At 49.3% G+C, this 25,559-nt stretch overlaps 39 non-coding genes and 2 pseudogenes across 39 annotated transcripts; all 41 read right to left on the bottom strand.

Annotated features, from left to right (window-relative positions):
- Positions 1-34: 34 nt before the first annotated feature.
- On the bottom strand, positions 35-153 carry LOC126520010 (5S ribosomal RNA; annotated as a pseudogene).
- A 509-nt stretch (positions 154-662) lies between these two features.
- On the bottom strand, positions 663-781 carry LOC126520026 (5S ribosomal RNA). The gene has a single exon (XR_007596794.1). It is a non-coding gene; the product is annotated as a 5S ribosomal RNA (ribosomal RNA).
- Positions 782-1,288: 507 nt separating this feature from the next.
- Positions 1,289-1,407, bottom strand: LOC126520025 (5S ribosomal RNA). The gene has a single exon (XR_007596793.1). It is a non-coding gene; the product is annotated as a 5S ribosomal RNA (ribosomal RNA).
- A 509-nt stretch (positions 1,408-1,916) lies between these two features.
- LOC126520024 (5S ribosomal RNA) lies at positions 1,917-2,035 on the bottom strand. Its single transcript, XR_007596792.1, has one exon. It is a non-coding gene; the product is annotated as a 5S ribosomal RNA (ribosomal RNA).
- Positions 2,036-2,542: 507 nt separating this feature from the next.
- Positions 2,543-2,661, bottom strand: LOC126520023 (5S ribosomal RNA). The gene has a single exon (XR_007596791.1). It is a non-coding gene; the product is annotated as a 5S ribosomal RNA (ribosomal RNA).
- A 509-nt stretch (positions 2,662-3,170) lies between these two features.
- On the bottom strand, positions 3,171-3,289 carry LOC126520022 (5S ribosomal RNA). Its single transcript, XR_007596790.1, has one exon. It is a non-coding gene; the product is annotated as a 5S ribosomal RNA (ribosomal RNA).
- A 509-nt stretch (positions 3,290-3,798) lies between these two features.
- Positions 3,799-3,917, bottom strand: LOC126520021 (5S ribosomal RNA). Its single transcript, XR_007596789.1, has one exon. It is a non-coding gene; the product is annotated as a 5S ribosomal RNA (ribosomal RNA).
- Positions 3,918-4,426: 509 nt separating this feature from the next.
- Positions 4,427-4,545, bottom strand: LOC126520020 (5S ribosomal RNA). Its single transcript, XR_007596788.1, has one exon. It is a non-coding gene; the product is annotated as a 5S ribosomal RNA (ribosomal RNA).
- A 506-nt stretch (positions 4,546-5,051) lies between these two features.
- Positions 5,052-5,170, bottom strand: LOC126520019 (5S ribosomal RNA). The gene has a single exon (XR_007596787.1). It is a non-coding gene; the product is annotated as a 5S ribosomal RNA (ribosomal RNA).
- Positions 5,171-5,679: 509 nt separating this feature from the next.
- On the bottom strand, positions 5,680-5,798 carry LOC126520016 (5S ribosomal RNA). The gene has a single exon (XR_007596785.1). It is a non-coding gene; the product is annotated as a 5S ribosomal RNA (ribosomal RNA).
- A 507-nt stretch (positions 5,799-6,305) lies between these two features.
- On the bottom strand, positions 6,306-6,424 carry LOC126520015 (5S ribosomal RNA). Its single transcript, XR_007596784.1, has one exon. It is a non-coding gene; the product is annotated as a 5S ribosomal RNA (ribosomal RNA).
- A 509-nt stretch (positions 6,425-6,933) lies between these two features.
- On the bottom strand, positions 6,934-7,052 carry LOC126520014 (5S ribosomal RNA). The gene has a single exon (XR_007596783.1). It is a non-coding gene; the product is annotated as a 5S ribosomal RNA (ribosomal RNA).
- Positions 7,053-7,558: 506 nt separating this feature from the next.
- Positions 7,559-7,677, bottom strand: LOC126520013 (5S ribosomal RNA). Its single transcript, XR_007596782.1, has one exon. It is a non-coding gene; the product is annotated as a 5S ribosomal RNA (ribosomal RNA).
- Positions 7,678-8,186: 509 nt separating this feature from the next.
- Positions 8,187-8,305, bottom strand: LOC126520008 (5S ribosomal RNA). Its single transcript, XR_007596781.1, has one exon. It is a non-coding gene; the product is annotated as a 5S ribosomal RNA (ribosomal RNA).
- Positions 8,306-8,812: 507 nt separating this feature from the next.
- Positions 8,813-8,931, bottom strand: LOC126520003 (5S ribosomal RNA). Its single transcript, XR_007596777.1, has one exon. It is a non-coding gene; the product is annotated as a 5S ribosomal RNA (ribosomal RNA).
- A 509-nt stretch (positions 8,932-9,440) lies between these two features.
- Positions 9,441-9,559, bottom strand: LOC126519996 (5S ribosomal RNA). Its single transcript, XR_007596771.1, has one exon. It is a non-coding gene; the product is annotated as a 5S ribosomal RNA (ribosomal RNA).
- Positions 9,560-10,068: 509 nt separating this feature from the next.
- Positions 10,069-10,187, bottom strand: LOC126519985 (5S ribosomal RNA). The gene has a single exon (XR_007596760.1). It is a non-coding gene; the product is annotated as a 5S ribosomal RNA (ribosomal RNA).
- A 509-nt stretch (positions 10,188-10,696) lies between these two features.
- Positions 10,697-10,815, bottom strand: LOC126519973 (5S ribosomal RNA). The gene has a single exon (XR_007596749.1). It is a non-coding gene; the product is annotated as a 5S ribosomal RNA (ribosomal RNA).
- Positions 10,816-11,323: 508 nt separating this feature from the next.
- LOC126519961 (5S ribosomal RNA) lies at positions 11,324-11,442 on the bottom strand. Its single transcript, XR_007596738.1, has one exon. It is a non-coding gene; the product is annotated as a 5S ribosomal RNA (ribosomal RNA).
- Positions 11,443-11,951: 509 nt separating this feature from the next.
- LOC126519950 (5S ribosomal RNA) lies at positions 11,952-12,070 on the bottom strand. Its single transcript, XR_007596727.1, has one exon. It is a non-coding gene; the product is annotated as a 5S ribosomal RNA (ribosomal RNA).
- A 507-nt stretch (positions 12,071-12,577) lies between these two features.
- On the bottom strand, positions 12,578-12,696 carry LOC126520053 (5S ribosomal RNA). The gene has a single exon (XR_007596820.1). It is a non-coding gene; the product is annotated as a 5S ribosomal RNA (ribosomal RNA).
- A 510-nt stretch (positions 12,697-13,206) lies between these two features.
- Positions 13,207-13,325, bottom strand: LOC126520041 (5S ribosomal RNA). Its single transcript, XR_007596809.1, has one exon. It is a non-coding gene; the product is annotated as a 5S ribosomal RNA (ribosomal RNA).
- A 509-nt stretch (positions 13,326-13,834) lies between these two features.
- On the bottom strand, positions 13,835-13,953 carry LOC126520006 (5S ribosomal RNA). Its single transcript, XR_007596780.1, has one exon. It is a non-coding gene; the product is annotated as a 5S ribosomal RNA (ribosomal RNA).
- Positions 13,954-14,462: 509 nt separating this feature from the next.
- On the bottom strand, positions 14,463-14,581 carry LOC126520029 (5S ribosomal RNA). Its single transcript, XR_007596797.1, has one exon. It is a non-coding gene; the product is annotated as a 5S ribosomal RNA (ribosomal RNA).
- A 509-nt stretch (positions 14,582-15,090) lies between these two features.
- On the bottom strand, positions 15,091-15,209 carry LOC126519992 (5S ribosomal RNA). The gene has a single exon (XR_007596767.1). It is a non-coding gene; the product is annotated as a 5S ribosomal RNA (ribosomal RNA).
- A 508-nt stretch (positions 15,210-15,717) lies between these two features.
- On the bottom strand, positions 15,718-15,836 carry LOC126520007 (5S ribosomal RNA; annotated as a pseudogene).
- Positions 15,837-16,345: 509 nt separating this feature from the next.
- Positions 16,346-16,464, bottom strand: LOC126519995 (5S ribosomal RNA). Its single transcript, XR_007596770.1, has one exon. It is a non-coding gene; the product is annotated as a 5S ribosomal RNA (ribosomal RNA).
- Positions 16,465-16,973: 509 nt separating this feature from the next.
- On the bottom strand, positions 16,974-17,092 carry LOC126520017 (5S ribosomal RNA). The gene has a single exon (XR_007596786.1). It is a non-coding gene; the product is annotated as a 5S ribosomal RNA (ribosomal RNA).
- Positions 17,093-17,601: 509 nt separating this feature from the next.
- On the bottom strand, positions 17,602-17,720 carry LOC126519994 (5S ribosomal RNA). Its single transcript, XR_007596769.1, has one exon. It is a non-coding gene; the product is annotated as a 5S ribosomal RNA (ribosomal RNA).
- Positions 17,721-18,229: 509 nt separating this feature from the next.
- Positions 18,230-18,348, bottom strand: LOC126519943 (5S ribosomal RNA). Its single transcript, XR_007596720.1, has one exon. It is a non-coding gene; the product is annotated as a 5S ribosomal RNA (ribosomal RNA).
- Positions 18,349-18,858: 510 nt separating this feature from the next.
- LOC140217698 (5S ribosomal RNA) lies at positions 18,859-18,977 on the bottom strand. Its single transcript, XR_011894283.1, has one exon. It is a non-coding gene; the product is annotated as a 5S ribosomal RNA (ribosomal RNA).
- A 509-nt stretch (positions 18,978-19,486) lies between these two features.
- On the bottom strand, positions 19,487-19,605 carry LOC126520104 (5S ribosomal RNA). Its single transcript, XR_007596866.1, has one exon. It is a non-coding gene; the product is annotated as a 5S ribosomal RNA (ribosomal RNA).
- Positions 19,606-20,113: 508 nt separating this feature from the next.
- LOC126520103 (5S ribosomal RNA) lies at positions 20,114-20,232 on the bottom strand. The gene has a single exon (XR_007596865.1). It is a non-coding gene; the product is annotated as a 5S ribosomal RNA (ribosomal RNA).
- A 509-nt stretch (positions 20,233-20,741) lies between these two features.
- Positions 20,742-20,860, bottom strand: LOC126520101 (5S ribosomal RNA). Its single transcript, XR_007596864.1, has one exon. It is a non-coding gene; the product is annotated as a 5S ribosomal RNA (ribosomal RNA).
- A 507-nt stretch (positions 20,861-21,367) lies between these two features.
- Positions 21,368-21,486, bottom strand: LOC126520114 (5S ribosomal RNA). Its single transcript, XR_007596876.1, has one exon. It is a non-coding gene; the product is annotated as a 5S ribosomal RNA (ribosomal RNA).
- Positions 21,487-21,996: 510 nt separating this feature from the next.
- Positions 21,997-22,115, bottom strand: LOC126520100 (5S ribosomal RNA). The gene has a single exon (XR_007596863.1). It is a non-coding gene; the product is annotated as a 5S ribosomal RNA (ribosomal RNA).
- A 509-nt stretch (positions 22,116-22,624) lies between these two features.
- Positions 22,625-22,743, bottom strand: LOC126520099 (5S ribosomal RNA). The gene has a single exon (XR_007596862.1). It is a non-coding gene; the product is annotated as a 5S ribosomal RNA (ribosomal RNA).
- Positions 22,744-23,253: 510 nt separating this feature from the next.
- On the bottom strand, positions 23,254-23,372 carry LOC126520098 (5S ribosomal RNA). The gene has a single exon (XR_007596861.1). It is a non-coding gene; the product is annotated as a 5S ribosomal RNA (ribosomal RNA).
- Positions 23,373-23,881: 509 nt separating this feature from the next.
- Positions 23,882-24,000, bottom strand: LOC126520097 (5S ribosomal RNA). The gene has a single exon (XR_007596860.1). It is a non-coding gene; the product is annotated as a 5S ribosomal RNA (ribosomal RNA).
- A 509-nt stretch (positions 24,001-24,509) lies between these two features.
- LOC126520096 (5S ribosomal RNA) lies at positions 24,510-24,628 on the bottom strand. Its single transcript, XR_007596859.1, has one exon. It is a non-coding gene; the product is annotated as a 5S ribosomal RNA (ribosomal RNA).
- Positions 24,629-25,137: 509 nt separating this feature from the next.
- Positions 25,138-25,256, bottom strand: LOC126520118 (5S ribosomal RNA). The gene has a single exon (XR_007596880.1). It is a non-coding gene; the product is annotated as a 5S ribosomal RNA (ribosomal RNA).
- Positions 25,257-25,559: the final 303 nt, after the last annotated feature.

The following is a 25,559-nucleotide window of genomic DNA, read 5'->3' on the forward strand; positions in this document are numbered from 1 at the left end:
AGAAGCACGCAATAAAAAAATGCAAAAACAAGGGTGCCATCAGCACTCGGTGTTCCCAGGTGGTCTCCCTCCCAAGTGCTGACCGAGCCCAATGCTGCTTAGCTTCGGGGATCGGAAGAGAACCGGCGTATTCAGCATGGTATGGCCGATGGCAGGGATGCTATGTTTACGACTGCACCTGTATCGTGCTATGTGCATTCGCAACGTATTGCTACAGCACGTACGCGGCACTGTCTTTCCGTTGATAGTACAGGCACACGTCGTGTACGTGGATTGCTCCGTTTGTTATGGTTAGTCGCTGCCGAGTCGAGCTGGCAATAAAACAAGAGGACGAGAGCAACGATTTGCGTCCGCTGCAGCCCACGTTTGGCGCTAGCAATGCGGCAAGTTATTGATTGTCACTGAGCTGGATACGGGTGTAATAGGTAAACGGTTAGCAGTTTGTGCGACTAAATTTTGCACCGTTACTTATACCGGTTACCACCGTCACTGCGCGTACAATCGCCTGGCGGCTTGCATATTGTTTTTGCACTTCGACGTTGGCTCTACCAGTAGGCTGCGCCAGTTGAATGTAACAGTAAATAAAACAACCCACACGTGAGTGTAAAAAAAAACAAAAATAAGTCACAGAAGCACGCAATAAAAAAATGCAAAAAGAAGGGTGCCATCAGCACTCGGTGTTCCCAGGTGGTCTCCCTCCCAAGTACTGACCGAGCCCAATGCTGCTTAGCTTCGGGGATCGGACGAGAACCGGCGTATTCAGCATGGTATGGCCGATGGCAGGGATGCTATGTTTACGACTGCACCTGTATCGTGCTATGTGCATTCGCAACGTATTGCTACAGCACGTATGCGGCACTGTCTTTCCGTTGATAGTACAGGCACACGTCGTGTACGTGGATTGCTCCGTTTGTTATGGTTAGTCGCTGCCGAGTCGAGCTGGCAATAAAACAAGAGGACGAGAGCAACGATTTGCGTCCGCTGCAGCCCACGTTTGGCGCTAGCAATGCGGCAAGTTATTGATTGTCACTGAGCTGGATACGGGTGTAATAGGTAAACGGTTAGCAGTTTGTGCGACTAAATTTTGCACCATTACTTATACCGGTTACCACCGTCACTGCGCGTACAATCGCCTGGCGGCTTGCATATTGTTTTTGCACTTCGACGTTGGCTCTACCAGTAGGCTGCGCCAGTTGAATGTAACAGTAAATAAAACAACCCACACGTGAGTGTAAAAAAAAAAAAAATAAGTCACAGAAGCACGCAATAAAAAACGCAAAAAGAAGGGTGCCATCAGCACTCGGTGTTCCCAGGTGGTCTCCCTCCCAAGTACTGACCGAGCCCAATGCTGCTTAGCTTCGGGGATCGGACGAGAACCGGCGTATTCAGCATGGTATGGCCGATGGCAGGGATGCTATGTTTACGACTGCACCTGTATCGTGCTATGTGCATTCGCAACGTATTGCTACAGCACGTACGCGGCACTGTCTTTCCGTTGATAGTACAGGCACACGTCGTGTACGTGGATTGCTCCGTTTGTTATGGTTAGTCGCTGCCGAGTCGAGCTGGCAATAAAACAAGAGGACGAGAGCAACGATTTGCGTCCGCTGCAGCCCACGTTTGGCGCTAGCAATGCGGCAAGTTATTGATTGTCACTGAGCTGGATACGGGTGTAATAGGTAAACGGTTAGCAGTTTGTGCGACTAAATTTTGCACCGTTACTTATACCGGTTACCACCGTCACTGCGCGTACAATCGCCTGGCGGCTTGCATATTGTTTTTGCACTTCGACGTTGGCTCTACCAGTAGGCTGCGCCAGTTGAATGTAACAGTAAATAAAACAACCCACACGTGAGTGTAAAAAAAAACAAAAATAAGTCACAGAAGCACGCAATAAAAAAATGCAAAAAGAAGGGTGCCATCAGCACTCGGTGTTCCCAGGTGGTCTCCCTCCCAAGTACTGACCGAGCCCAATGCTGCTTAGCTTCGGGGATCGGACGAGAACCGGCGTATTCAGCATGGTATGGCCGATGGCAGGGATGCTATGTTTACGACTGCACCTGTATCGTGCTATGTGCATTCGCAACCTATTGCTACAGCACGTATGCGGCACTGTCTTTCCGTTGATAGTACAGGCACACGTCGTGTACGTGGATTGCTCCGTTTGTTATGGTTAGTCGCTGCCGAGTCGAGCTGGCAATAAAACAAGAGGACGAGAGCAACGATTTGCGTCCGCTGCAGCCCACGTTTGGCGCTAGCAATGCGGCAAGTTATTGATTGTCACTGAGCTGGATACGGGTGTAATAGGTAAACGGTTAGCAGTTTGTGCGACTAAATTTTGCACCATTACTTATACCGGTTACCACCGTCACTGCGCGTACAATCGCCTGGCGGCTTGCATATTGTTTTTGCACTTCGACGTTGGCTCTACCAGTAGGCTGCGCCAGTTGAATGTAACAGTAAATAAAACAACCCACACGTGAGTGTAAAAAAAAAAAAATAAGTCACAGAAGCACGCAATAAAAAAATGCAAAAAGAAGGGTGCCATCAGCACTCGGTGTTCCCAGGTGGTCTCCCTCCCAAGTACTGACCGAGCCCAATGCTGCTTAGCTTCGGGGATCGGACGAGAACCGGCGTATTCAGCATGGTATGGCCGATGGCAGGGATGCTATGTTTACGACTGCACCTGTATCGTGCTATGTGCATTCGCAACGTATTGCTACAGCACGTACGCGGCACTGTCTTTCCGTTGATAGTACAGGCACACGTCGTGTACGTGGATTGCTCCGTTTGTTATGGTTAGTTGCTGCCGAGTCGAGCTGGCAATAAAACACGAGGACGAGAGCAACGATTTGCGTCCGCTGCAGCCCACGTTTGGCGCTAGCAATGCGCCAAGTTATTGATTGTCACTGAGCTGGATACGGGTGTAATAGGTAAACGGTTAGCAGTTTGTGCGACTAAATTTTGCACCATTACTTATACCGGTTACCACCGTCACTGCGCGTACAATCGCCTGGCGGCTTGCATATTGTTTTTGCACTTCGACGTTGGCTCTACCAGTAGGCTGCGCCAGTTGAATGTAACAGTAAATAAAACAACCCACACGTGAGTGTAAAAAAAAACAAAAATAAGTCACAGAAGCACGCAATAAAAAAATGCAAAAAGAAGGGTGCCATCAGCACTCGGTGTTCCCAGGTGGTCTCCCTCCCAAGTACTGACCGAGCCCAATGCTGCTTAGCTTCGGGGATCGGACGAGAACCGGCGTATTCAGCATGGTATGGCCGATGGCAGGGATGGTATGTTTACGACTGCACCTGTATCGTGCTATGTGCATTCGCAACGTATTGCTACAGCACGTACGCGGCACTGTCTTTCCGTTGATAGTACAGGCACACGTCGTGTACGTGGATTGCTCCGTTTGTTATGGTTAGTTGCTGCCGAGTCGAGCTGGCAATAAAACACGAGGACGAGAGCAACGATTTGCGTCCGCTGCAGCCCACGTTTGGCGCTAGCAATGCGGCAAGTTATTGATTGTCACTGAGCTGGATACGGGTGTAATAGGTAAACGGTTAGCAGTTTGTGCGACTAAATTTTGCACCGTTACTTATACCGGTTACCACCGTCACTGCGCGTACAATCGCCTGGCGGCTTGCATATTGTTTTTGCACTTCGACGTTGGCTCTACCAGTAGGCTGCGCCAGTTGAATGTAACAGTAAATAAAACAACCCACACGTGAGTGTAAAAAAAAACAAAAATAAGTCACAGAAGCACGCAATAAAAAAATGCAAAAAGAAGGGTGCCATCAGCACTCGGTGTTCCCAGGTGGTCTCCCTCCCAAGTACTGACCGAGCCCAATGCTGCTTAGCTTCGGGGATCGGACGAGAACCGGCGTATTCAGCATGGTATGGCCGATGGCAGGGATGCTATGTTTACGACTGCACCTGTATCGTGCTATGTGCATTCGCAACGTATTGCTACAGCACGTACGCGGCACTGTATTTCCGTTGATAGTACAGGCACACGTCGTGTACGTGGATTGCTCCGTTTGTTATGGTTAGTCGCTGCCGAGTCGAGCTGGCAATAAAAGAAGAGGACGAGAGCAACGATTTGCGTCCGCTGCAGCCCACGTTTGGCGCTAGCAATGCGGCAAGTTATTGATTGTCACTGAGCTGGATACGGGTGTAATAGGTAAACGGTTAGCAGTTTGTGCGACTAAATTTTGCACCGTTACTTATACCGGTTACCACCGTCACTGCGCGTACAATCGCCTGGCGGCTTGCATATTGTTTTTGCACTTCGACGTTGGCTCTACCAGTAGGCTGCGCCAGTTGAATGTAACAGTAAATAAAACAACCCACACGTGAGTGTAAAAAAAAACAAAAATAAGTCACAGAAGCACGCAATAAAAAAATGCAAAAAGAAGGGTGCCATCAGCACTCGGTGTTCCCAGGTGGTCTCCCTCCCAAGTACTGACCGAGCCCAATGCTGCTTAGCTTCGGGGATCGGACGAGAACCGGCGTATTCAGCATGGTATGGCCGATGGCAGGGATGCTATGTTTACGACTGCACCTGTATCGTGCTATGTGCATTCGCAACGTATTGCTACAGCACGTATGCGGCACTGTCTTTCCGTTGATAGTACAGGCACACGTCGTGTACGTGGATTGCTCCGTTTGTTATGGTTAGTCGCTGCCGAGTCGAGCTGGCAATAAAACAAGAGGACGAGAGCAACGATTTGCGTCCGCTGCAGCCCACGTTTGGCGCTAGCAATGCGGCAAGTTATTGATTGTCACTGAGCTGGATACGGGTGTAATAGGTAAACGGTTAGCAGTTTGTGCGACTAAATTTCGCACCATTACTTATACCGGTTACCACCGTCACTGCGCGTACAATCGCCTGGCGGCTTGCATATTGTTTTTGCACTTCGACGTTGGCTCTACCAGTAGGCTGCGCCAGTTTAATGTAACAGTAAATAAAACAACCCACACGTGAGTGTAAAAAAAAAAAAATAAGTCACAGAAGCACGCAATAAAAAATGCAAAAAGAAGGGTGCCATCAGCACTCGGTGTTCCCAGGTGGTCTCCCTCCCAAGTACTGACCGAGCCCAATGCTGCTTAGCTTCGGGGATCGGACGAGAACCGGCGTATTCAGCATGGTATGGCCGATGGCAGGGATGCTATGTTTACGACTGCACCTGTATCGTGCTATGTGCATTCGCAACGTATTGCTACAGCACGTACGCGGCACTGTCTTTCCGTTGATAGTACAGGCACACGTCGTGTACGTGGATTGCTCCGTTTGTTATGGTTAGTCGCTGCCGAGTCGAGCTGGCAATAAAACAAGAGGACGAGAGCAACGATTTGCGTCCGCTGCAGCCCACGTTTGGCGCTAGCAATGCGGCAAGTTATTGATTGTCACTGAGCTGGATACGGGTGTAATAGGTAAACGGTTAGCAGTTTGTGCGACTAAATTTTGCACCGTTACTTATACCGGTTACCACCGTCACTGCGCGTACAATCGCCTGGCGGCTTGCATATTGTTTTTGCACTTCGACGTTGGCTCTACCAGTAGGCTGCGCCAGTTGAATGTAACAGTAAATAAAACAACCCACACGTGAGTGTAAAAAAAAACAAAAATAAGTCACAGAAGCACGCAATAAAAAAATGCAAAAAGAAGGGTGCCATCAGCACTCGGTGTTCCCAGGTGGTCTCCCTCCCAAGTACTGACCGAGCCCAATGCTGCTTAGCTTCGGGGATCGGACGAGAACCGGCGTATTCAGCATGGTATGGCCGATGGCAGGGATGCTATGTTTACGACTGCACCTGTATCGTGCTATGTGCATTCGCAACGTATTGCTACAGCACGTATGCGGCACTGTCTTTCCGTTGATAGTACAGGCACACGTCGTGTACGTGGATTGCTCCGTTTGTTATGGTTAGTCGCTGCCGAGTCGAGCTGGCAATAAAACAAGAGGACGAGAGCAACGATTTGCGTCCGCTGCAGCCCACGTTTGGCGCTAGCAATGCGGCAAGTTATTGATTGTCACTGAGCTGGATACGGGTGTAATAGGTAAACGGTTAGCAGTTTGTGCGACTAAATTTTGCACCATTACTTATACCGGTTACCACCGTCACTGCGCGTACAATCGCCTGGCGGCTTGCATATTGTTTTTGCACTTCGACGTTGGCTCTACCAGTAGGCTGCGCCAGTTGAATGTAACAGTAAATAAAACAACCCACACGTGAGTGTAAAAAAAAAAAAATAAGTCACAGAAGCACGCAATAAAAAAATGCAAAAAGAAGGGTGCCATCAGCACTCGGTGTTCCCAGGTGGTCTCCCTCCCAAGTACTGACCGAGCCCAATGCTGCTTAGCTTCGGGGATCGGACGAGAACCGGCGTATTCAGCATGGTATGGCCGATGGCAGGGATGCTATGTTTACGACTGCACCTGTATCGTGCTATGTGCATTCGCAACGTATTGCTACAGCACGTACGCGGCACTGTCTTTCCGTTGATAGTACAGGCACACGTCGTGTACGTGGATTGCTCCGTTTGTTATGGTTAGTTGCTGCCGAGTCGAGCTGGCAATAAAACACGAGGACGAGAGCAACGATTTGCGTCCGCTGCAGCCCACGTTTGGCGCTAGCAATGCGCCAAGTTATTGATTGTCACTGAGCTGGATACGGGTGTAATAGGTAAACGGTTAGCAGTTTGTGCGACTAAATTTTGCACCATTACTTATACCGGTTACCACCGTCACTGCGCGTACAATCGCCTGGCGGCTTGCATATTGTTTTTGCACTTCGACGTTGGCTCTACCAGTAGGCTGCGCCAGTTGAATGTAACAGTAAATAAAACAACCCACACGTGAGTGTAAAAAAAAACAAAAATAAGTCACAGAAGCACGCAATAAAAAAATGCAAAAAGAAGGGTGCCATCAGCACTCGGTGTTCCCAGGTGGTCTCCCTCCCAAGTACTGACCGAGCCCAATGCTGCTTAGCTTCGGGGATCGGACGAGAACCGGCGTATTCAGCATGGTATGGCCGATGGCAGGGATGCTATGTTTACGACTGCACCTGTATCGTGCTATGTGCATTCGCAACGTATTGCTACAGCACGTATGCGGCACTGTCTTTCCGTTGATAGTACAGGCACACGTCGTGTACGTGGATTGCTCCGTTTGTTATGGTTAGTCGCTGCCGAGTCGAGCTGGCAATAAAACAAGAGGACGAGAGCAACGATTTGCGTCCGCTGCAGCCCACGTTTGGCGCTAGCAATGCGGCAAGTTATTGATTGTCACTGAGCTGGATACGGGTGTAATAGGTAAACGGTTAGCAGTTTGTGCGACTAAATTTTGCACCATTACTTATACCGGTTACCACCGTCACTGCGCGTACAATCGCCTGGCGGCTTGCATATTGTTTTTGCACTTCGACGTTGGCTCTACCAGTAGGCTGCGCCAGTTGAATGTAACAGTAAATAAAACAACCCACACGTGAGTGTAAAAAAAAAAAAATAAGTCACAGAAGCACGCAATAAAAAATGCAAAAAGAAGGGTGCCATCAGCACTCGGTGTTCCCAGGTGGTCTCCCTCCCAAGTACTGACCGAGCCCAATGCTGCTTAGCTTCGGGGATCGGACGAGAACCGGCGTATTCAGCATGGTATGGCCGATGGCAGGGATGCTATGTTTACGACTGCACCTGTATCGTGCTATGTGCATTCGCAACGTATTGCTACAGCACGTACGCGGCACTGTCTTTCCGTTGATAGTACAGGCACACGTCGTGTACGTGGATTGCTCCGTTTGTTATGGTTAGTCGCTGCCGAGTCGAGCTGGCAATAAAACAAGAGGACGAGAGCAACGATTTGCGTCCGCTGCAGCCCACGTTTGGCGCTAGCAATGCGGCAAGTTATTGATTGTCACTGAGCTGGATACGGGTGTAATAGGTAAACGGTTAGCAGTTTGTGCGACTAAATTTTGCACCGTTACTTATACCGGTTACCACCGTCACTGCGCGTACAATCGCCTGGCGGCTTGCATATTGTTTTTGCACTTCGACGTTGGCTCTACCAGTAGGCTGCGCCAGTTGAATGTAACAGTAAATAAAACAACCCACACGTGAGTGTAAAAAAAAACAAAAATAAGTCACAGAAGCACGCAATAAAAAAATGCAAAAAGAAGGGTGCCATCAGCACTCGGTGTTCCCAGGTGGTCTCCCTCCCAAGTACTGACCGAGCCCAATGCTGCTTAGCTTCGGGGATCGGACGAGAACCGGCGTATTCAGCATGGTATGGCCGATGGCAGGGATGCTATGTTTACGACTGCACCTGTATCGTGCTATGTGCATTCGCAACGTATTGCTACAGCACGTATGCGGCACTGTCTTTCCGTTGATAGTACAGGCACACGTCGTGTACGTGGATTGCTCCGTTTGTTATGGTTAGTCGCTGCCGAGTCGAGCTGGCAATAAAACAAGAGGACGAGAGCAACGATTTGCGTCCGCTGCAGCCCACGTTTGGCGCTAGCAATGCGGCAAGTTATTGATTGTCACTGAGCTGGATACGGGTGTAATAGGTAAACGGTTAGCAGTTTGTGCGACTAAATTTTGCACCATTACTTATACCGGTTACCACCGTCACTGCGCGTACAATCGCCTGGCGGCTTGCATATTGTTTTTGCACTTCGACGTTGGCTCTACCAGTAGGCTGCGCCAGTTGAATGTAACAGTAAATAAAACAACCCACACGTGAGTGTAAAAAAAAAAAAATAAGTCACAGAAGCACGCAATAAAAAAATGCAAAAAGAAGGGTGCCATCAGCACTCGGTGTTCCCAGGTGGTCTCCCTCTCAAGTACTGACCGAGCCCAATGCTGCTTAGCTTCGGGGATCGGACGAGAACCGGCGTATTCAGCATGGTATGGCCGATGGCAGGGATGCTATGTTTACGACTGCACCTGTATCGTGCTATGTGCATTCGCAACGTATTGCTACAGCACGTACGCGGCACTGTCTTTCCGTTGATAGTACAGGCACACGTCGTGTACGTGGATTGCTCCGTTTGTTATGGTTAGTTGCTGCCGAGTCGAGCTGGCAATAAAACACGAGGACGAGAGCAACGATTTGCGTCCGCTGCAGCCCACGTTTGGCGCTAGCAATGCGCCAAGTTATTGATTGTCACTGAGCTGGATACGGGTGTAATAGGTAAACGGTTAGCAGTTTGTGCGACTAAATTTTGCACCATTACTTATACCGGTTACCACCGTCACTGCGCGTACAATCGCCTGGCGGCTTGCATATTGTTTTTGCACTTCGACGTTGGCTCTACCAGTAGGCTGCGCCAGTTGAATGTAACAGTAAATAAAACAACCCACACGTGAGTGTAAAAAAAAACAAAAATAAGTCACAGAAGCACGCAATAAAAAAATGCAAAAAGAAGGGTGCCATCAGCACTCGGTGTTCCCAGGTGGTCTCCCTCCCAAGTACTGACCGAGCCCAATGCTGCTTAGCTTCGGGGATCGGACGAGAACCGGCGTATTCAGCATGGTATGGCCGATGGCAGGGATGGTATGTTTACGACTGCACCTGTATCGTGCTATGTGCATTCGCAACGTATTGCTACAGCACGTACGCGGCACTGTCTTTCCGTTGATAGTACAGGCACACGTCGTGTACGTGGATTGCTCCGTTTGTTATGGTTAGTTGCTGCCGAGTCGAGCTGGCAATAAAACACGAGGACGAGAGCAACGATTTGCGTCCGCTGCAGCCCACGTTTGGCGCTAGCAATGCGGCAAGTTATTGATTGTCACTGAGCTGGATACGGGTGTAATAGGTAAACGGTTAGCAGTTTGTGCGACTAAATTTTGCACCGTTACTTATACCGGTTACCACCGTCACTGCGCGTACAATCGCCTGGCGGCTTGCATATTGTTTTTGCACTTCGACGTTGGCTCTACCAGTAGGCTGCGCCAGTTGAATGTAACAGTAAATAAAACAACCCACACGTGAGTGTAAAAAAAAACAAAAATAAGTCACAGAAGCACGCAATAAAAAAATGCAAAAAGAAGGGTGCCATCAGCACTCGGTGTTCCCAGGTGGTCTCCCTCCCAAGTACTGACCGAGCCCAATGCTGCTTAGCTTCGGGGATCGGACGAGAACCGGCGTATTCAGCATGGTATGGCCGATGGCAGGGATGCTATGTTTACGACTGCACCTGTATCGTGCTATGTGCATTCGCAACGTATTGCTACAGCACGTACGCGGCACTGTATTTCCGTTGATAGTACAGGCACACGTCGTGTACGTGGATTGCTCCGTTTGTTATGGTTAGTCGCTGCCGAGTCGAGCTGGCAATAAAAGAAGAGGACGAGAGCAACGATTTGCGTCCGCTGCAGCCCACGTTTGGCGCTAGCAATGCGGCAAGTTATTGATTGTCACTGAGCTGGATACGGGTGTAATAGGTAAACGGTTAGCAGTTTGTGCGACTAAATTTTGCACCGTTACTTATACCGGTTACCACCGTCACTGCGCGTACAATCGCCTGGCGGCTTGCATATTGTTTTTGCACTTCGACGTTGGCTCTACCAGTAGGCTGCGCCAGTTGAATGTAACAGTAAATAAAACAACCCACACGTGAGTGTAAAAAAAAACAAAAATAAGTCACAGAAGCACGCAATAAAAAAATGCAAAAAGAAGGGTGCCATCAGCACTCGGTGTTCCCAGGTGGTCTCCCTCCCAAGTACTGACCGAGCCCAATGCTGCTTAGCTTCGGGGATCGGACGAGAACCGGCGTATTCAGCATGGTATGGCCGATGGCAGGGATGCTATGTTTACGACTGCACCTGTATCGTGCTATGTGCATTCGCAACGTATTGCTACAGCACGTATGCGGCACTGTCTTTCCGTTGATAGTACAGGCACACGTCGTGTACGTGGATTGCTCCGTTTGTTATGGTTAGTCGCTGCCGAGTCGAGCTGGCAATAAAACAAGAGGACGAGAGCAACGATTTGCGTCCGCTGCAGCCCACGTTTGGCGCTAGCAATGCGGCAAGTTATTGATTGTCACTGAGCTGGATACGGGTGTAATAGGTAAACGGTTAGCAGTTTGTGCGACTAAATTTCGCACCATTACTTATACCGGTTACCACCGTCACTGCGCGTACAATCGCCTGGCGGCTTGCATATTGTTTTTGCACTTCGACGTTGGCTCTACCAGTAGGCTGCGCCAGTTTAATGTAACAGTAAATAAAACAACCCACACGTGAGTGTAAAAAAAAAAAAAAATAAGTCACAGAAGCACGCAATAAAAAATGCAAAAAGAAGGGTGCCATCAGCACTCGGTGTTCCCAGGTGGTCTCCCTCCCAAGTACTGACCGAGCCCAATGCTGCTTAGCTTCGGGGATCGGACGAGAACCGGCGTATTCAGCATGGTATGGCCGATGGCAGGGATGCTATGTTTACGACTGCACCTGTATCGTGCTATGTGCATTCGCAACGTATTGCTACAGCACGTACGCGGCACTGTCTTTCCGTTGATAGTACAGGCACACGTCGTGTACGTGGATTGCTCCGTTTGTTATGGTTAGTCGCTGCCGAGTCGAGCTGGCAATAAAACAAGAGGACGAGAGCAACGATTTGCGTCCGCTGCAGCCCACGTTTGGCGCTAGCAATGCGGCAAGTTATTGATTGTCACTGAGCTGGATACGGGTGTAATAGGTAAACGGTTAGCAGTTTGTGCGACTAAATTTTGCACCGTTACTTATACCGGTTACCACCGTCACTGCGCGTACAATCGCCTGGCGGCTTGCATATTGTTTTTGCACTTCGACGTTGGCTCTACCAGTAGGCTGCGCCAGTTGAATGTAACAGTAAATAAAACAACCCACACGTGAGTGTAAAAAAAAACAAAAATAAGTCACAGAAGCACGCAATAAAAAAATGCAAAAAGAAGGGTGCCATCAGCACTCGGTGTTCCCAGGTGGTCTCCCTCCCAAGTACTGACCGAGCCCAATGCTGCTTAGCTTCGGGGATCGGACGAGAACCGGCGTATTCAGCATGGTATGGCCGATGGCAGGGATGCTATGTTTACGACTGCACCTGTATCGTGCTATGTGCATTCGCAACGTATTGCTACAGCACGTATGCGGCACTGTCTTTCCGTTGATAGTACAGGCACACGTCGTGTACGTGGATTGCTCCGTTTGTTATGGTTAGTCGCTGCCGAGTCGAGCTGGCAATAAAACAAGAGGACGAGAGCAACGATTTGCGTCCGCTGCAGCCCACGTTTGGCGCTAGCAATGCGGCAAGTTATTGATTGTCACTGAGCTGGATACGGGTGTAATAGGTAAACGGTTAGCAGTTTGTGCGACTAAATTTTGCACCATTACTTATACCGGTTACCACCGTCACTGCGCGTACAATCGCCTGGCGGCTTGCATATTGTTTTTGCACTTCGACGTTGGCTCTACCAGTAGGCTGCGCCAGTTGAATGTAACAGTAAATAAAACAACCCACACGTGAGTGTAAAAAAAAAAAAATAAGTCACAGAAGCACGCAATAAAAAAATGCAAAAAGAAGGGTGCCATCAGCACTCGGTGTTCCCAGGTGGTCTCCCTCCCAAGTACTGACCGAGCCCAATGCTGCTTAGCTTCGGGGATCGGACGAGAACCGGCGTATTCAGCATGGTATGGCCGATGGCAGGGATGCTATGTTTACGACTGCACCTGTATCGTGCTATGTGCATTCGCAACGTATTGCTACAGCACGTACGCGGCACTGTCTTTCCGTTGATAGTACAGGCACACGTCGTGTACGTGGATTGCTCCGTTTGTTATGGTTAGTTGCTGCCGAGTCGAGCTGGCAATAAAACACGAGGACGAGAGCAACGATTTGCGTCCGCTGCAGCCCACGTTTGGCGCTAGCAATGCGCCAAGTTATTGATTGTCACTGAGCTGGATACGGGTGTAATAGGTAAACGGTTAGCAGTTTGTGCGACTAAATTTTGCACCATTACTTATACCGGTTACCACCGTCACTGCGCGTACAATCGCCTGGCGGCTTGCATATTGTTTTTGCACTTCGACGTTGGCTCTACCAGTAGGCTGCGCCAGTTGAATGTAACAGTAAATAAAACAACCCACACGTGAGTGTAAAAAAAAAACAAAAATAAGTCACAGAAGCACGCAATAAAAAAATGCAAAAAGAAGGGTGCCATCAGCACTCGGTGTTCCCAGGTGGTCTCCCTCCCAAGTACTGACCGAGCCCAATGCTGCTTAGCTTCGGGGATCGGACGAGAACCGGCGTATTCAGCATGGTATGGCCGATGGCAGGGATGGTATGTTTACGACTGCACCTGTATCGTGCTATGTGCATTCGCAACGTATTGCTACAGCACGTACGCGGCACTGTCTTTCCGTTGATAGTACAGGCACACGTCGTGTACGTGGATTGCTCCGTTTGTTATGGTTAGTTGCTGCCGAGTCGAGCTGGCAATAAAACACGAGGACGAGAGCAACGATTTGCGTCCGCTGCAGCCCACGTTTGGCGCTAGCAATGCGGCAAGTTATTGATTGTCACTGAGCTGGATACGGGTGTAATAGGTAAACGGTTAGCAGTTTGTGCGACTAAATTTTGCACCGTTACTTATACCGGTTACCACCGTCACTGCGCGTACAATCGCCTGGCGGCTTGCATATTGTTTTTGCACTTCGACGTTGGCTCTACCAGTAGGCTGCGCCAGTTGAATGTAACAGTAAATAAAACAACCCACACGTGAGTGTAAAAAAAAACAAAAATAAGTCACAGAAGCACGCAATAAAAAAATGCAAAAAGAAGGGTGCCATCAGCACTCGGTGTTCCCAGGTGGTCTCCCTCCCAAGTACTGACCGAGCCCAATGCTGCTTAGCTTCGGGGATCGGACGAGAACTGGCGTATTCAGCATGGTATGGCCGATGGCAGGGATGCTATGTTTACGACTGCACCTGTATCGTGCTATGTGCATTCGCAACGTATTGCTACAGCACGTACGCGGCACTGTCTTTCCGTTGATAGTACAGGCACACGTCGTGTACGTGGATTGCTCCGTTTGTTATGGTTAGTTGCTGCCGAGTCGAGCTGGCAATAAAACACGAGGACGAGAGCAACGATTTGCGTCCGCTGCAGCCCACGTTTGGCGCTAGCAAAGCGGCAAGTTATTGATTGTCACTGAGCTGGATACGGCTGCAATAGGTAAACGGTTAGCAGTTTGTGCGACTAAATTTTGCACCGTTACTTATACCGGTTACCACCGTCACTGCGCGTACAATCGCCTGGCGGCTTGCATATTGTTTTTGCACTTCGACGTTGGCTCTACCAGTAGGCTGCGCCAGTTGAATGTAACAGTAAATAAAACAACCCACACGTGAGTGTAAAAAAAAACAAAAATAAGTCACAGAAGCACGCAATAAAAAAATGCAAAAAGAAGGGTGCCATCAGCACTCGGTGTTCCCAGGTGGTCTCCCTCCCAAGTACTGACCGAGCCCAATGCTGCTTAGCTTCGGGGATCGGACGAGAACCGGCGTATTCAGCATGGTATGGCCGATGGCAGGGATGCTATGTTTACGACTGCACCTGTATCGTGCTATGTGCATTCGCAACGTATTGCTACAGCACGTACGCGGCACTGTCTTTCCGTTGATAGTACAGGCACACGTCGTGTACGTGGATTGCTCCGTTTGTTATGGTTAGTCGCTGCCGAGTCGAGCTGGCAATAAAACAAGAGGACGAGAGCAACGATTTGCGTCCGCTGCAGCCCACGTTTGGCGCTAGCAATGCGGCAAGTTATTGATTGTCACTGAGCTGGATACGGGTGTAATAGGTAAACGGTTAGCAGTTTGTGCGACTAAATTTTGCACCGTTACTTATACCGGTTACCACCGTCACTGCGCGTACAATCGCCTGGCGGCTTGCATATTGTTTTTGCACTTCGACGTTGGCTCTACCAGTAGGCTGCGCCAGTTGAATGTAACAGTAAATAAAACAACCCACACGTGAGTGTAAAAAAAAACAAAAATAAGTCACAGAAGCACGCAATAAAAAAATGCAAAAAGAAGGGTGCCATCAGCACTCGGTGTTCCCAGGTGGTCTCCCTCCCAAGTACTGACCGAGCCCAGTGCTGCTTAGCTTCGGGGATCGGACGAGAACCGGCGTATTCAGCATGGTATGGCCGATGGCAGGGATGCTATGTTTACGACTGCACCTGTATCGTGCTATGTGCATTCGCAACGTATTGCTACAGCACGTATGCGGCACTGTCTTTCCGTTGATAGTACAGGCACACGTCGTGTACGTGGATTGCTCCGTTTGTTATGGTTAGTCGCTGCCGAGTCGAGCTGGCAATAAAACAAGAGGACGAGAGCAACGATTTGCGTCCGCTGCAGCCCACGTTTGGCGCTAGCAATGCGGCAAGTTATTGATTGTCACTGAGCTGGATACGGGTGTAATAGGTAAACGGTTAGCAGTTTGTGCGACTAAATTTTGCACCATTACTTATACCGGTTACCACCGTCACTGCGCGTACAATCGCCTGGCGGCTTGCATATTGTTTTTGCACTTCGACGTTGGCTCTACCAGTAGGCTGCGCCAGTTGAATGTAACAGTAAATAAAACAACCCACACGTGAGTGTAAAAAAAAAAAAAATAAGTCACAGAAGCACGCAATAAAAAAATGCAAAAAGAAGGGTGCCATCAGCATTCGGTGTTCCCAGGTGGTCTCCCTCCCAAGTACTGACCGAGCCCAATGCTGCTTAGCTTCGGGGATCGGACGAGAACCGGCGTATTCAGCATGGTATGGCCGATGGCAGGGATGCTATGTTTACGACTGCACCTGTATCGTGCTATGTGCATTCGCAACGTATTGCTACAGCACGTACGCGGCACTGTCTTTCCGTTGATAGTACAGGCACACGTCGTGTACGTGGATTGCTCCGTTTGTTATGGTTAGTTGCTGCCGAGTCGAGCTGGCAATAAAACACGAGGACGAGAGCAACGATTTGCGTCCGCTGCAGCCCACGTTTGGCGCTAGCAATGCGCCAAGTTATTGATTGTCACTGAGCTGGATACGGGTGTAATAGGTAAACGGTTAGCAGTTTGTGCGACTAAATTTTGCACCATTACTTATACCGGTTACCACCGTCACTGCGCGTACAATCGCCTAGCGGCTTGTATTTTGTTTTTGCACTTCGACGTTGGCTCTACCAGTAGGCTGCGCCAGTTGAATGTAACAGTAAATAAAACAACCCACACGTGAGTGTAAAAAAAAAAAAAAATAAGTCACAGAAGCACGCAATAAAAAAATGCAAAAACAAGGGTGCCATCAGCACTCGGTGTTCCCAGGTGGTCTCCCTCCCAAGTACTGACCGAGCCCAATGCTGCTTAGCTTCGGGGATCGGAAGAGAACCGGCGTATTCAGCATGGTATGGCCGATGGCAGGGATGCTATGTTTACGACTGCACCTGTATCGTGCTATGTGCATTCGCAACGTATTGCTACAGCACGTATGCGGCACTGTCTTTCCGTTGATAGTACAGGCACACGTCGTGTACGTGGATTGCTCCGTTTGTTATGGTTAGTCGCTGCCGAGTCGAGCTGGCAATAAAACAAGAGGACGAGAGCAACGATTTGCGTCCGCTGCAGCCCACGTTTGGCGCTAGCAATGCGGCAAGTTATTGATTGTCACTGAGCTGGATACGGGTGTAATAGGTAAACGGTTAGCAGTTTGTGCGACTAAATTTTGCACCGTTACTTATACCGGTTACCACCGTCACTGCGCGTACAATCGCCTGGCGGCTTGCATATTGTTTTTGCACTTCGACGTTGGCTCTACCAGTAGGCTGCGCCAGTTGAATGTAACAGTAAATAAAACAACCCACACGTGAGTGTAAAAAAAAACAAAAATAAGTCACAGAAGCACGCAATAAAAAAATGCAAAAAGAAGGGTGCCATCAGCACTCGGTGTTCCCAGGTGGTCTCCCTCCCAAGTACTGACCGAGCCCAATGCTGCTTAGCTTCGGGGATCGGACGAGAACCGGCGTATTCAGCATGGTATGGCCGATGGCAGGGATGCTATGTTTACGACTGCACCTGTATCGTGCTATGTGCATTCGCAACGTATTGCTACAGCACGTACGCGGCACTGTCTTTCCGTTGATAGTACAGGCACACGTCGTGTACGTGGATTGCTCCGTTTGTTATGGTTAGTTGCTGCCGAGTCGAGCTGGCAATAAAACACGAGGACGAGAGCAACGATTTGCGTCCGCTGCAGCCCACGTTTGGCGCTAGCAATGCGCCAAGTTATTGATTGTCACTGAGCTGGATACGGGTGTAATAGGTAAACGGTTAGCAGTTTGTGCGACTAAATTTTGCACCATTACTTATACCGGTTACCACCGTCACTGCGCGTACAATCGCCTAGCGGCTTGTATTTTGTTTTTGCACTTCGACGTTGGCTCTACCAGTAGGCTGCGCCAGTTGAATGTAACAGTAAATAAAACAACCCACACGTGAGTGTAAAAAAAAAAAAAAATAAGTCACAGAAGCACGCAATAAAAAAATGCAAAAACAAGGGTGCCATCAGCACTCGGTGTTCCCAGGTGGTCTCCCTCCCAAGTACTGACCGAGCCCAATGCTGCTTAGCTTCGGGGATCGGAAGAGAACCGGCGTATTCAGCATGGTATGGCCGATGGCAGGGATGCTATGTTTACGACTGCACCTGTATCGTGCTATGTGCATTCGCAACGTATTGCTACAGCACGTATGCGGCACTGTCTTTCCGTTGATAGTACAGGCACACGTCGTGTACGTGGATTGCTCCGTTTGTTATGGTTAGTCGCTGCCGAGTCGAGCTGGCAATAAAACAAGAGGACGAGAGCAACGATTTGCGTCCGCTGCAGCCCACGTTTGGCGCTAGCAATGCGGCAAGTTATTGATTGTCACTGAGCTGGATACGGGTGTAATAGGTAAACGGTTAGCAGTTTGTGCGACTAAATTTTGCACCGTTACTTATACCGGTTACCACCGTCACTGCGCGTACAATCGCCTGGCGGCTTGCATATTGTTTTTGCACTTCGACGTTGGCTCTACCAGTAGGCTGCGCCAGTTGAATGTAACAGTAAATAAAACAACCCACACGTGAGTGTAAAAAAAAACAAAAATAAGTCACAGAAGCACGCAATAAAAAAATGCAAAAAGAAGGGTGCCATCAGCACTCGGTGTTCCCAGGTGGTCTCCCTCCCAAGTACTGACCGAGCCCAATGCTGCTTAGCTTCGGGGATCGGACGAGAACCGGCGTATTCAGCATGGTATGGCCGATGGCAGGGATGCTATGTTTACGACTGCACCTGTATCGTGCTATGTGCATTCGCAACGTATTGCTACAGCACGTACGCGGCACTGTCTTTCCGTTGATAGTACAGGCACACGTCGTGTACGTGGATTGCTCCGTTTGTTATGGTTAGTTGCTGCCGAGTCGAGCTGGCAATAAAACACGAGGACGAGAGCAACGATTTGCGTCCGCTGCAGCCCACGTTTGGCGCTAGCAATGCGCCAAGTTATTGATTGTCACTGAGCTGGATACGGGTGTAATAGGTAAACGGTTAGCAGTTTGTGCGACTAAATTTTGCACCATTACTTATACCGGTTACCACCGTCACTGCGCGTACAATCGCCTAGCGGCTTGTATTTTGTTTTTGCACTTCGACGTTGGCTCTACCAGTAGGCTGCGCCAGTTGAATGTAACAGTAAATAAAACAACCCACACGTGAGTGTAAAAAAAAAAAAAAAATAAGTCACAGAAGCACGCAATAAAAAAATGCAAAAACAAGGGTGCCATCAGCACTCGGTGTTCCCAGGTGGTCTCCCTCCCAAGTACTGACCGAGCCCAATGCTGCTTAGCTTCGGGGATCGGAAGAGAACCGGCGTATTCAGCATGGTATGGCCGATGGCAGGGATGCTATGTTTACGACTGCACCTGTATCGTGCTATGTGCATTCGCAACGTATTGCTACAGCACGTATGCGGCACTGTCTTTCCGTTGATAGTACAGGCACACGTCGTGTACGTGGATTGCTCCGTTTGTTATGGTTAGTCGCTGCCGAGTCGAGCTGGCAATAAAACAAGAGGACGAGAGCAACGATTTGCGTCCGCTGCAGCCCACGTTTGGCGCTAGCAATGCGGCAAGTTATTGATTGTCACTGAGCTGGATACGGGTGTAATAGGTAAACGGTTAGCAGTTTGTGCGACTAAATTTTGCACCGTTACTTATACCGGTTACCACCGTCACTGCGCGTACAATCGCCTGGCGGCTTGCATATTGTTTTTGCACTTCGACGTTGGCTCTACCAGTAGGCTGCGCCAGTTGAATGTAACAGTAAATAAAACAACCCACACGTGAGTGTAAAAAAAAACAAAAATAAGTCACAGAAGCACGCAATAAAAAAATGCAAAAAGAAGGGTGCCATCAGCACTCGGTGTTCCCAGGTGGTCTCCCTCCCAAGTACTGACCGAGCCCAATGCTGCTTAGCTTCGGGGATCGGACGAGAACCGGCGTATTCAGCATGGTATGGCCGATGGCAGGGATGCTATGTTTACGACTGCACCTGTATCGTGCTATGTGCATTCGCAACGTATTGCTACAGCACGTATGCGGCACTGTCTTTCCGTTGATAGTACAGGCACACGTCGTGTACGTGGATTGCTCCGTTTGTTATGGTTAGTCGCTGCCGAGTCGAGCTGGCAATAAAACAAGAGGACGAGAGCAACGATTTGCGTCCGCTGCAGCCCACGTTTGGCGCTAGCAATGCGGCAAGTTATTGATTGTCACTGAGCTGGATACGGGTGTAATAGGTAAACGGTTAGCAGTTTGTGCGACTAAATTTTGCACCATTACTTATACCGGTTACCACCGTCACTGCGCGTACAATCGCCTGGCGGCTTGCATATTGTTTTTGCACTTCGACGTTGGCTCTACCAGTAGGCTGCGCCAGTTGAATGTAACAGTAAATAAAACAACCCACACGTGAGTGTAAAAAAAAAAAAAATAAGTCACAGAAGCACGCAATAAAAAAATGCAAAAAGAAGGGTGCCATCAGCACTCGGTGTTCCCAGGTGGTCTCCCTCCCAAGTACTGACCGAGCCCAATGCTGCTTAGCTTCGGGGATCGGACGAGAACCGGCGTATTCAGCATGGTATGGCCGATGGCAGGGATGCTATGTTTACGACTGCACCTGTATCGTGCTATGTGCATTCGCAACGTATTGCTACAGCACGTACGCGGCACTGTCTTTCCGTTGATAGTACAGGCACACGTCGTGTACGTGGATTGCTCCGTTTGTTATGGTTAGTCGCTGCCGAGTCGAGCTGGCAATAAAACAAGAGGACGAGAGCAACGATTTGCGTCCGCTGCAGCCCACGTTTGGCGCTAGCAATGCGGCAAGTTATTGATTGTCACTGAGCTGGATACGGGTGTAATAGGTAAACGGTTAGCAGTTTGTGCGACTAAATTTTGCACCGTTACTTATACCGGTTACCACCGTCACTGCGCGTACAATCGCCTGGCGGCTTGCATATTGTTTTTGCACTTCGACGTTGGCTCTACCAGTAGGCTGCGCCAGTTGAATGTAACAGTAAATAAAACAACCCACACGTGAGTGTAAAAAAAAACAAAAATAAGTCACAGAAGCACGCAATAAAAAAATGCAAAAAGAAGGGTGCCATCAGCACTCGGTGTTCCCAGGTGGTCTCCCTCCCAAGTACTGACCGAGCCCAATGCTGCTTAGCTTCGGGGATCGGACGAGAACCGGCGTATTCAGCATGGTATGGCCGATGGCAGGGATGCTATGTTTACGACTGCACCTGTATCGTGCTATGTGCATTCGCAACGTATTGCTACAGCACGTATGCGGCACTGTCTTTCCGTTGATAGTACAGGCACACGTCGTGTACGTGGATTGCTCCGTTTGTTATGGTTAGTCGCTGCCGAGTCGAGCTGGCAATAAAACAAGAGGACGAGAGCAACGATTTGCGTCCGCTGCAGCCCACGTTTGGCGCTAGCAATGCGGCAAGTTATTGATTGTCACTGAGCTGGATACGGGTGTAATAGGTAAACGGTTAGCAGTTTGTGCGACTAAATTTTGCACCATTACTTATACCGGTTACCACCGTCACTGCGCGTACAATCGCCTGGCGGCTTGCATATTGTTTTTGCACTTCGACGTTGGCTCTACCAGTAGGCTGCGCCAGTTGAATGTAACAGTAAATAAAACAACCCACACGTGAGTGTAAAAAAAAAAAAATAAGTCACAGAAGCACGCAATAAAAAAATGCAAAAAGAAGGGTGCCATCAGCACTCGGTGTTCCCAGGTGGTCTCCCTCACAAGTACTGACCGAGCCCAATGCTGCTTAGCTTCGGGGATCGGACGAGAACCGGCGTATTCAGCATGGTATGGCCGATGGCAGGGATGCTATGTTTACGACTGCACCTGTATCGTGCTATGTGCATTCGCAACGTATTGCTACAGCACGTACGCGGCACTGTCTTTCCGTTGATAGTACAGGCACACGTCGTGTACGTGGATTGCTCCGTTTGTTATGGTTAGTTGCTGCCGAGTCGAGCTGGCAATAAAACACGAGGACGAGAGCAACGATTTGCGTCCGCTGCAGCCCACGTTTGGCGCTAGCAATGCGCCAAGTTATTGATTGTCACTGAGCTGGATACGGGTGTAATAGGTAAACGGTTAGCAGTTTGTGCGACTAAATTTTGCACCATTACTTATACCGGTTACCACCGTCACTGCGCGTACAATCGCCTGGCGGCTTGCATATTGTTTTTGCACTTCGACGTTGGCTCTACCAGTAGGCTGCGCCAGTTGAATGTAACAGTAAATAAAACAACCCACACGTGAGTGTAAAAAAAAAACAAAAATAAGTCACAGAAGCACGCAATAAAAAAATGCAAAAAGAAGGGTGCCATCAGCACTCGGTGTTCCCAGGTGGTCTCCCTCCCAAGTACTGACCGAGCCCAATGCTGCTTAGCTTCGGGGATCGGACGAGAACCGGCGTATTCAGCATGGTATGGCCGATGGCAGGGATGGTATGTTTACGACTGCACCTGTATCGTGCTATGTGCATTCGCAACGTATTGCTACAGCACGTACGCGGCACTGTCTTTCCGTTGATAGTACAGGCACACGTCGTGTACGTGGATTGCTCCGTTTGTTATGGTTAGTTGCTGCCGAGTCGAGCTGGCAATAAAACACGAGGACGAGAGCAACGATTTGCGTCCGCTGCAGCCCACGTTTGGCGCTAGCAATGCGGCAAGTTATTGATTGTCACTGAGCTGGATACGGGTGTAATAGGTAAACGGTTAGCAGTTTGTGCGACTAAATTTTGCACCGTTACTTATACCGGTTACCACCGTCACTGCGCGTACAATCGCCTGGCGGCTTGCATATTGTTTTTGCACTTCGACGTTGGCTCTACCAGTAGGCTGCGCCAGTTGAATGTAACAGTAAATAAAACAACCCACACGTGAGTGTAAAAAAAAACAAAAATAAGTCACAGAAGCACGCAATAAAAAAATGCAAAAAGAAGGGTGCCATCAGCACTCGGTGTTCCCAGGTGGTCTCCCTCCCAAGTACTGACCGAGCCCAATGCTGCTTAGCTTCGGGGATCGGACGAGAACCGGCGTATTCAGCATGGTATGGCCGATGGCAGGGATGCTATGTTTACGACTGCACCTGTATCGTGCTATGTGCATTCGCAACGTATTGCTACAGCACGTACGCGGCACTGTATTTCCGTTGATAGTACAGGCACACGTCGTGTACGTGGATTGCTCCGTTTGTTATGGTTAGTCGCTGCCGAGTCGAGCTGGCAATAAAAGAAGAGGACGAGAGCAACGATTTGCGTCCGCTGCAGCCCACGTTTGGCGCTAGCAATGCGGCAAGTTATTGATTGTCACTGAGCTGGATACGGGTGTAATAGGTAAACGGTTAGCAGTTTGTGCGACTAAATTTTGCACCATTACTTATACCGGTTACCACCGTCACTGCGCGTACAATCGCCTGGCGGCTTGCATATTGTTTTTGCACTTCGACGTTGGCTCTACCAGTAGGCTGCGCCAGTTGAATGTAACAGTAAATAAAACAACCCACACGTGAGTGTAAAAAAAAAAAAAAAATAAGTCACAGAAGCACGCAATAAAAAAATGCAAAAAGAAGGGTGCCATCAGCACTCGGTGTTCCCAGGTGGTCTCCCTCCCAAGTACTGACCGAGCCCAATGCTGCTTAGCTTCGGGGATCGGACGAGAACCGGCGTATTCAGCATGGTATGGCCGATGGCAGGGATGCTATGTTTACGACTGCACCTGTATCGTGCTATGTGCATTCGCAACGTATTGCTACAGCACGTACGCGGCACTGTCTTTCCGTTGATAGTACAGGCACACGTCGTGTACGTGGATTGCTCCGTTTGTTATGGTTAGTCGCTGCCGAGTCGAGCTGGCAATAAAACAAGAGGACGAGAGCAACGATTTGCGTCCGCTGCAGCCCACGTTTGGCGCTAGCAATGCGGCAAGTTATTGATTGTCACTGAACTGGATACGGGTGTAATAGGTAAACGGTTAGCAGTTTGTGCGACTAAATTTTGCACCGTTACTTATACCGGTTACCACCGTCACTGCGCGTACAATCGCCTGGCGGCTTGCATATTGTTTTTGCACTTCGACGTTGGCTCTACCAGTAGGCTGCGCCAGTTGAATGTAACAGTAAATAAAACAACCCACACGTGAGTGTAAAAAAAAACAAAAATAAGTCACAGAAGCACGCAATAAAAAAATGCAAAAAGAAGGGTGCCATCAGCACTCGGTGTTCCCAGGTGGTCTCCCTCCCAAGTACTGACCGAGCCCAATGCTGCTTAGCTTCGGGGATCGGACGAGAACCGGCGTATTCAGCATGGTATGGCCGATGGCAGGGATGGTATGTTTACGACTGCACCTGTATCGTGCTATGTGCATTCGCAACGTATTGCTACAGCACGTACGCGGCACTGTCTTTCCGTTGATAGTACAGGCACACGTCGTGTACGTGGATTGCTCCGTTTGTTATGGTTAGTTGCTGCCGAGTCGAGCTGGCAATAAAACACGAGGACGAGAGCAACGATTTGCGTCCGCTGCAGCCCACGTTTGGCGCTAGCAATGCGGCAAGTTATTGATTGTCACTGAGCTGGATACGGGTGTAATAGGTAAACGGTTAGCAGTTTGTGCGACTAAATTTTGCACCGTTACTTATACCGGTTACCACCGTCACTGCGCGTACAATCGCCTGGCGGCTTGCATATTGTTTTTGCACTTCGACGTTGGCTCTACCAGTAGGCTGCGCCAGTTGAATGTAACAGTAAATAAAACAACCCACACGTGAGTGTAAAAAAAAACAAAAATAAGTCACAGAAGCACGCAATAAAAAAATGCAAAAAGAAGGGTGCCATCAGCACTCGGTGTTCCCAGGTGGTCTCCCTCCCAAGTACTGACCGAGCCCAATGCTGCTTAGCTTCGGGGATCGGACGAGAACCGGCGTATTCAGCATGGTATGGCCGATGGCAGGGATGCTATGTTTACGACTGCACCTGTATCGTGCTATGTGCATTCGCAACGTATTGCTACAGCACGTACGCGGCACTGTATTTCCGTTGATAGTACAGGCACACGTCGTGTACGTGGATTGCTCCGTTTGTTATGGTTAGTCGCTGCCGAGTCGAGCTGGCAATAAAAGAAGAGGACGAGAGCAACGATTTGCGTCCGCTGCAGCCCACGTTTGGCGCTAGCAATGCGGCAAGTTATTGATTGTCACTGAGCTGGATACGGGTGTAATAGGTAAACGGTTAGCAGTTTGTGCGACTAAATTTTGCACCGTTACTTATACCGGTTACCACCGTCACTGCGCGTACAATCGCCTGGCGGCTTGCATATTGTTTTTGCACTTCGACGTTGGCTCTACCAGTAGGCTGCGCCAGTTGAATGTAACAGTAAATAAAACAACCCACACGTGAGTGTAAAAAAAAACAAAAATAAGTCACAGAAGCACGCAATAAAAAAATGCAAAAAGAAGGGTGCCATCAGCACTCGGTGTTCCCAGGTGGTCTCCCTCCCAAGTACTGACCGAGCCCAATGCTGCTTAGCTTCGGGGATCGGACGAGAACTGGCGTATTCAGCATGGTATGGCCGATGGCAGGGATGCTATGTTTACGACTGCACCTGTATCGTGCTATGTGCATTCGCAACGTATTGCTACAGCACGTACGCGGCACTGTCTTTCCGTTGATAGTACAGGCACACGTCGTGTACGTGGATTGCTCCGTTTGTTATGGTTAGTCGCTGCCGAGTCGAGCTGGCAATAAAACAAGAGGACGAGAGCAACGATTTGCGTCCGCTGCAGCCCACGTTTGGCGCTAGCAATGCGGCAAGTTATTGATTGTCACTGAGCTGGATACGGGTGTAATAGGTAAACGGTTAGCAGTTTGTGCGACTAAATT

This window comes from Dermacentor andersoni, chromosome 4 (genome assembly GCF_023375885.2).
Source record: "Dermacentor andersoni chromosome 4, qqDerAnde1_hic_scaffold, whole genome shotgun sequence".
Lineage (NCBI taxonomy): Eukaryota > Metazoa > Arthropoda > Arachnida > Ixodida > Ixodidae > Dermacentor > Dermacentor andersoni.